The 7,928-nt window shown below is 47.9% G+C and overlaps 1 long non-coding RNA gene across 1 annotated transcript; it reads right to left on the bottom strand.

Annotated features, from left to right (window-relative positions):
- Positions 1–6,578: 6,578 nt before the first annotated feature.
- LOC123133331 (uncharacterized) lies at positions 6,579–7,728 on the bottom strand. The gene is made up of 4 exons (XR_006465228.1): positions 7,492–7,728; positions 7,037–7,154; positions 6,779–6,884; positions 6,579–6,697 (listed from the first exon to the last, which is right to left on the bottom strand). It is a non-coding gene; the product is annotated as an uncharacterized lncRNA (long non-coding RNA).
- Positions 7,729–7,928: the final 200 nt, after the last annotated feature.

The following is a 7,928-nucleotide window of genomic DNA, read 5'->3' as shown; positions in this document are numbered from 1 at the left end:
ACTGCTATCGGGCGTGGCGACAACATCTTGGGGAGTCTGCGTGGCTGCAGCAACACCTTCAGGCGTCGAGTGCTACCCAGCAGGGATCTCTGTCGAACGCGTCGTGGTCTAGACGAACACCTCGACCTGGAATGGCCCCGCATCCACTGCTTCTCCTGCCTTGTCCCAGTCCCACCGCGCGCCTTCGTAGAACACGATGTCACGTGAGACATGCACGCGGTTCTTGACAGGGTCGTAGACGTGGTACGCCGCTGAGCCCGGCTCATAGCCGAGCAGCATGCACCCTGGGATGCTCCGGTCCTCCAGCTTGGCCAGGTTCGGCTTCGTCACCTTGACATGAGCTACACATCCAAACACACATAGGTGACTCACATCCGGCTTGTAGCTGTGCCATACCTCAAAAGGCGTCTGCCCATCTACGCTCTTGGTGGGCGACCGGTTCAGCAGATACACCGCCGTGGTCACCGCCTCTCCCCAGAATCTTGCAGGGACGGCCATCGACTTCATCAAGCTGCGCGCGGTGGAGACGATCGTCTGGTTCCGGCGTTCCACAACGCCGTTCTGCTGCGGCGAGTACGGCGCCGTCATTTGACGCCCGATCCCCTCATCGGCGCAGTACGTGGCGAACGTGGCCACGGTGAACTCCCCGCTGCGGTCCGTCCGGAGCAGGCGCAGCTTGCACCCGCTCTCAACCTCGGCTCCTGCCCTGAACTTCTTGAACGCATCTGCGGCTTGGCCCTTGGACTGCAGCAGCATGAGCCACATGTACCGGCTCTTGTCGTTCACTAGCAGCAGGAAGTATCGCTTCCCAGCGGGTGTCGCCGACGATATGGGGCCACAGAGGTCATCGTGCACCAGATCAAGCAGTCCCTCTGTCCGTCGCTTTGCCTACAGCGGGAATGAGGCACGACGCTGCTTCCCAAACAAACAGCCATCGCAAAGCTGCACGACATGCTCGATGCAGGGGATACCACGCACCATGCCGAGACGCCCAAGTTTCCTTAGAGCGTCAAAATTAACGTGACTGTATCGTGCGTGCCACTTCCAGGAGCCATCCATGTGGACTGCCGCCAGGCATGCTGGCTTTGTGATGTCGAGGTCGACAACGTACAGCCGGTTGCGCGCCCTCGGCACCCTCCCGAACAGTCGTTGATGTATGTCAAACAGCTTTAGTACGTCGTGGCCGATGTCGATGCGGCAGCCGTTCTCGTCGAGCTGCCCCAGGTTGACGATGTTGTTGCAGAGACGGGGGATGTAGTACGCGTTAGTGAGCATGCAGTGATCACCATTGTGGCGGGCGAACAGGATCGTCCCCCTCCCCTTGATTTCCACGACGGATCCCTCGCCGAATTTCACCGTGCCCCCAATGCTGGTGTCCAGGTCGGCAAAGACATTGCTCGCCCAGTCATATGGTTGCTGGCGCCCGTGTCCAGGAACCAGGTGTCGTGATCGTGATCGGCGGAGGTGAGGAAGACACGTTCTTCCACGAGGTTGACGCGTGTCCCCGTCTGTGTACCTGCACTGGCTATGGTGGCCATCATGAGTGCTGGCCCGTCGTCGTCGCTGAGGGTGCACACGCGCGCCAGATGCAGCGCCGGCTGTTCTTCCTCCGTTGCGGCAAGGTGCACGTGCTGCTCCTTCTGCTTGCGTTCGCGGCGAGGCTTGGACAGTCTCGGGATATGTGTCCTGCAAATTTGTTGCAGTTGTAACACTTAATCCCGCACATGTCACACTTGCCGTTGCCGCCGTTGGAGCCGCGCCCATGGTTGGCACGGATCACATGCTTGTCGCGGCTATTTCCCTTGGCGTCGCCGCCGTTGGAGCCGGATCCTTGTCCCTACTCCATCTTTGCCCGTGCCAGCCACTGCTCCTCCGTGAACAACATCTGGGAGCCGGTCCCATCAGTGGTCCCGATCGTGCACCTCTCCGCAGCCGACCGTAGCCGGCCGATCAGCTCCACGACGGACATGCCGTTGAGGTCGAGGAGCACCTCGATCGAACAAGCAACCTACGAGTGCTGCGGTGGCAATTCACATAGAAACTTCTGAACGATTTTTACCTCATCAATCACGTCCCCAAGAGACCACAGGGTGTTGGCTAGGTTGGTGATGCGCATGCCAAACGCGTCGACCGCTTCGCCGTCCTTGAATACGATCTGCTCGAACTCCTTGCGCAGTCGTTGTGCCGTCGCCTCGCGTGCACGGCGCACGCCCATCCTCATCATCTTGATCGCCTCCCATGCATCCGCGGACGTGTCCGTGACAGCTAGGACCGGCACCATCTCTGGCGGCACCGCATGAAGTAGCACCGAGAGCGCCGCCATGTCCTCACAATCGCCTGGCTCACCCATGCTGGAAACAGCCTCCCAGAGACCTTGCGCGAGCAGGTTGATCTTCATGACCAACGCCGACTCAATGTAGTTCGTGGACGTGAGCGTGGGGTAGATGATGTTGCCGCCACCGCGGCTCTCGTGGATGACGCACTCGTGGACGACGATCTTGTTGCCCCCCCCCCCCCTCCCCTGCGCACCAGGCTTCGTCCTTGCTCCCGCGACGGTGGGGGCGCGCGTGATGGCGTGCGCGTCGGGGAACTTGACGCAACTCCCCCTTGTGCCTTGTCGGTGTTCTATCCAGTCTTCTCACCGCCAATCATGGTGGACTTGCCGGATCCTAGAAACGAGGATCTGATGCCACTGTTAGTCGGATAAGTGCAGAGAGAGAAGTCATGGTGGACTTGCCGGATCCTAGAAATGAGGATCTGATGCCACTGTTAGTCGGATAAGTGCAGAGAGAGAGATCAGAGAGTTTTGTGCTGCGTTAAACCTGCAGTGTTTTCTGTCGTTTCCTTTTATTAACAGTGAAAACTAAAACTACGAAAGAAGTGGTCGTGCCCGAATTAATCAGCCGCGCCATCCCACAGCCACTCGCCACACCCACGATGCCACCATGCGCATGTTTGATTCGTGCCATCCCATGAAGCGTGCATGGTCGCCTACACTACCTAGCTGCTACTGAAGATTCGGTCAAGGCATAAATAGGCTCATGCTCTTCGCCGTTTTATTTGCTAAGTCTGAAACTGAAAGCAAAAAACTAACAAGCGACAGGATTACAAAGCCAACAATCTACGGCATTGCGGCAACCGAAGATCGAGTTGGACATGGGGGTGTAAGGAGGAAAAGAAACACACAAGGAGCAGCGGCATTGCGACGGTCAGTCATGCCACGACCTTTACCTTTTCCTAGGCAACAGCCAGAGGCCACCACGCTCCTCGGCTCTCCCTCCTCTCTTCCATGCCTGGCAACAAGATGGGCGAGATAGAGAGGAGGCAACCAAGATGTTTTTCTATATGGCGACCAAGATGCTTTTGTTTACTCGTGCCACAGATTCCTTACAGCCCCACCCTCGAGCGGAAAATTATCTCTTCTTTCCAAATTTATCTTTTTTTGCTGCTTGGTTTTTCATTGTTCTCGTCAAACAAGAATTTCCTTGCTATATAACCTCGTCAAACTAATATCATACACTTTTATGGATCCACTAATATGAGTTCATCATTATTTCGTTACTAAAAAGGATGGAACTCTAAAATGTTAAACAACATGCTACACCAAATAATGTGAACTGATTGTATAATCAAACAATTTAATTCAAAATTATAAGATCTTAGGCATTTAATTACAAAACCAATGTGTTTGTGTTGAATGTTATGTTTGATCACTTTTGCAACCAAGTTCTTCTTGATATATGTACACCAATTTTAAAGCAAATGTAGAGTAGCAGAAACAACCATTTCTCCCTTTTTCCTTCTTCTAGAAATCCAATAATAGACTAATGATATAGACTGCTCTGTTTCCTTTAGATGTAGGGTCCTCCTTGATTATGATGTAGGGTCTCGTCGGGCCATCGAAGCCCCTTCGTCGTCACCTCCCCCATAACTACATCCTCCTCCTTGAGTCACCGCGCCAATCCCATCCCGCGTCAGTCTGAGCGCCCGGCAGTTCCCGAGCGTTACTCACCCGGCCTCGTGATGCGCGACTCCGTCACCAGCATGTCACCAGCATGCCCTTGCACCACCTCATGCATGCCTCCTTCACCGACCAACAGCGGCCACGGACGAGGTCAATAGGCACTAAGCCCTTGACCATCGCTGCGTGCGCTGCTCTCCCTGCAACAGTGTATCAATTTTCAAAATGGTGTATCAATTAGCTCTGGTATTCTACTTATGGCTGAAAAAAGGAAATTAAGTGGTCGCAATGAAAAAGGAAATTGAATTAGATTACTTCACTATCATACTAGTAATCTATTCTAAGTAGATTCAAAGATAATATAATAGGAAGACTCTAAAGTACCAAATTCTTCGAAAACACACATAAGAGAAACTTAGATAACTGTGAACTCCAAATGCCTGAACAACGAATCAAAATTATAGAATATGCACAAGCATGAGCACAAAAAAACAATTTATGGAGCCCAGGAAAGGTTTCATGGAGCAAAAATATTCTATTCTACATAATGATCTTTGCTCCTTGGGACTCATTTATACGGGTTTTTGCTTTGCTCTGACCTAGCATGCTGACCAGTCCCCCATATTTTTGTTTTAGCTCTTCATCTAGTTGTTTTTATCAGTTCGATGGAAATATATCGTCCTGCGAGTAATATTACAAACCGGTAGGTGCTACCCACCCCCCCCCCCCCCAAGTTATTCTTCAAAAAATGGCTTTATTAATTCTTTTCCAAAACAAATCATTGACAGCAACTAACAGTCATGGATACATTTCCACTTCAAAGGGGTATAGATGTTTTCTACTTCAGAAACCATATGAGCAATGAACTTGTTATTATACTTCTGAAACCATATGTAATGTAGTATTTATACTTTCCAATACTCATTGCCAGTTGGAACGGTCCTTTCTTAGGTCTACGGATACTGCAATGGCAAATCCCATGTCGAACTGGACATATCCAATTAGGATTGCCCTTAGTTTCTAACACACTCTCAACATACTTGCAATAATTATAAAGTCTCAGCCCAAAGATGGTAATCAAGTGAAAAGGAAAAATACTTCACACACATATAATAAACCAGTTGTAGGGTACATGCATAAAAAAACATATTCATGGATAATATGAAACAAAATGTATATGAAAATTAGTCACTATGTACAGGACAGCAAACGCAAAAGTACATGGATGGTATTAATATTACCTTGTATTAAAAGAAAGACTGCAACATGATATATAAAATGCCCAAGCAGTAGAACTGATGGACAAACTTCTCAAAATTCTAGTAAGAAAATTTTGGGCAATCATAAAAAAAAATAAACAAGGCAGTAGCTAGTCCTTTGCAATGCTTGATTGTATACATGATACCTTGCCCTCTTACAATATTATTCTTATCTGAATCCACGAAGACGCTATCCTATGTAGTCCCCAGCTCTGAGGTAAACCATGTCTTCTTCTCATCCTGTGCTGTCAATCCTGCAAAAGATACATATTAATCTCTCTTTTACGGTGTGCGTGTGGTGTGGGCCTGATATTTAAAGGTAACAAATTAGCCTTGTTCAAAAGAGTATTGTTCTCTTGTCAAGTTCCTTTGCATGTACCTACAATGGATAAGTTCATGCCATCAGACATGAAAAGGTTAAAGAATCCACAATAGTACCATCTGTTCACATATTATACTTTTCTGCTAAATATGAAATATATAAAGATCTATCCAAATGAAATAGCATGCACAAAAACAAAATAGGTCTAAATAGGTTCAGAAATAGAAAGCAGAAAATTCAAGAGTCAGTACAAAAACAAAATAGGTCTAAATAGATCCGAGACTTGAGGAGAGAAGAACTATCATACTAACTATTTTAAATTTATTTACTTACCAATTAGTACACCATAAATTTTTTTATGTAACAAAGATATCCGTATATAGAAGTAAATAATTGCCTATACACATCAATAGTTAAATACACAGTAGGTTATTTAAGTCGTACATGGACCAAAACAATTTTGCGACTGGTTTTAAGGTTCCAATTGAGCACTTACAGACGACGGCTCAAATCAACCTAGCTCATCAATAAATAGCCAATTTGAAGATATGGAGGAGAATCTAACTTTCTTGTGAGGCTTCATGAAGAAACATGTGGCACCACTTAGATCACAAACACATGAGCTAGACAATCCACGAAAATTGATTAAACGATCTACCACATCAGATGCTAAAGAATGAAATCGCAGAGACTAATAACAAATGAAGAGGGACAAACACTGCAATTTGGGACCCCAGATAAATGGTGGGTTTACCTTGTGGGAGCAGTATGACGCCGGTAGCTGATCTCTGAAGGTTGATCCCTCATAGTGGGACTCAGATCCTGCTGCCCCACAGTATGGAAACAAACCCTTAAAGGATCTGAGTCCATACTTCCTCAACTTCCTCAACTTTGTAGAATCACATGTTCCAAGCAGTATTCAGTCACACGTCTGGTTCCAATCCCTAGAACAATTGGACTGCAATGCCTGCGGATTTTCACTTGATGAGATTCTATTTTATAAGATTAAATACAAGCAAGAAAACAGACATTCACCTCCAATTACATCGATCGGGCTTTGCCTTGGTCTTCAAATTTAAAATGCAGAACTGTAATATGTATGTATGTTGTTGGTATGGTTCTTCCTATTCTGGAAATTGAACATACACGAGGAATCTGCAGACTTTATATTTCAGCTTGCATTCTCTTTTTACATGAAGAAAAATGAAGTAAATACTTGTAAGCAATAAGTGTTACCTTGGATTCCTACTCGTAGATCTGAGCGTATTTCGTGTAGCTAGCAATTTGAATGCATGAGATTATGTGGCTGTGCCAGCGAGCCTGTCAGCCGGAATGCAGAAGTCTGGGTCGTGAAAATGCATTGTTGATTAGTTGTGTACTTATTGCTGGAGCTAAAATGATCGTAGTTCTTGTGCCTTAACTCATCACATGCAGACATATAATGGTAAGATAAGAACAGCTAGCTAGCAGCGGCCGAAGGACTATTTCGGTTACCTGGCTTGTAATCATCATCACCCAGTCGCTCCCAAAATTATTCAGTACAGGGCCAAAATCACAATCGTCAGTCTCATGCAAATCTTTAATCTCCCATGCCGTTGGATACACATCAGGCCTAAAAAAAATTATGAAAAAAAAATCAAGTATGAGATGTAAGATTCAGAGTACAGTCTTTACAAAGATAAGTTTTCGTTCACAACAAAAGCCATCTAAAGCAAGTCTGATGCCCACTAAAACCATCTAAAGAGGCAATGTAATTGACCAATGGATTGTTATCTTACTTCATTCATGGAGTCCACAAGTGGGATCAGATGAGAAACTGAAGGAGGTGTTCCACTCCCTGTCCGTGCAAGAATGCTATCTTGCATTCAATACATTAATTACTCAGTAAAAAAAACTTGTTGGTGCTTGCCGAACGGTTTGAGGCATCAGACATGGGAAGGGGATCTCACCAGATGAGGAGGTCCTGCCGAAGGAGGGGATCCCACGGGTCTCCGCGCCTTGATCCGGCCAGAAGGATCCGTCGTTGCCGCCGATGGATCAGGACGTCGGTGACAAGGCGGAGGCAGCGCGCTCACCGTGCGTCGGAGCGGACAGATCGTGCGCGATGGGGAAGGTGCGGGTACACGGAGGGCCCTGGCTCGAGGAGATCCATGTGACGCTGTCGGCGCTTGACGCCGCCGCCACACAGAGGCGAGGAATATGACCATGGAGATGCGAGGCTAGGGATTGCGGGAGGGAGGAGGGGCAGGGCGTGCGTTGGGTAGTTTTCTCCACCGGTTTTTTTTCGTACGGGGCGGGGCTTCGACAGGAAAAATCGGTGGGCTATCGACGGGGCGGGTGGAGTAACGAAACGAATCAGCCAGATGAAAAAAAACTACGAAAAAAC

The sequence above is a fragment of the Triticum aestivum genome, chromosome 6B, assembly GCF_018294505.1.
Source record: "Triticum aestivum cultivar Chinese Spring chromosome 6B, IWGSC CS RefSeq v2.1, whole genome shotgun sequence".
Classification (NCBI taxonomy): domain Eukaryota; kingdom Viridiplantae; phylum Streptophyta; class Magnoliopsida; order Poales; family Poaceae; genus Triticum; species Triticum aestivum.
Note: the sequence above shows the minus strand (reverse complement) of the source record. Positions and strands in the feature narration are given on the sequence as shown.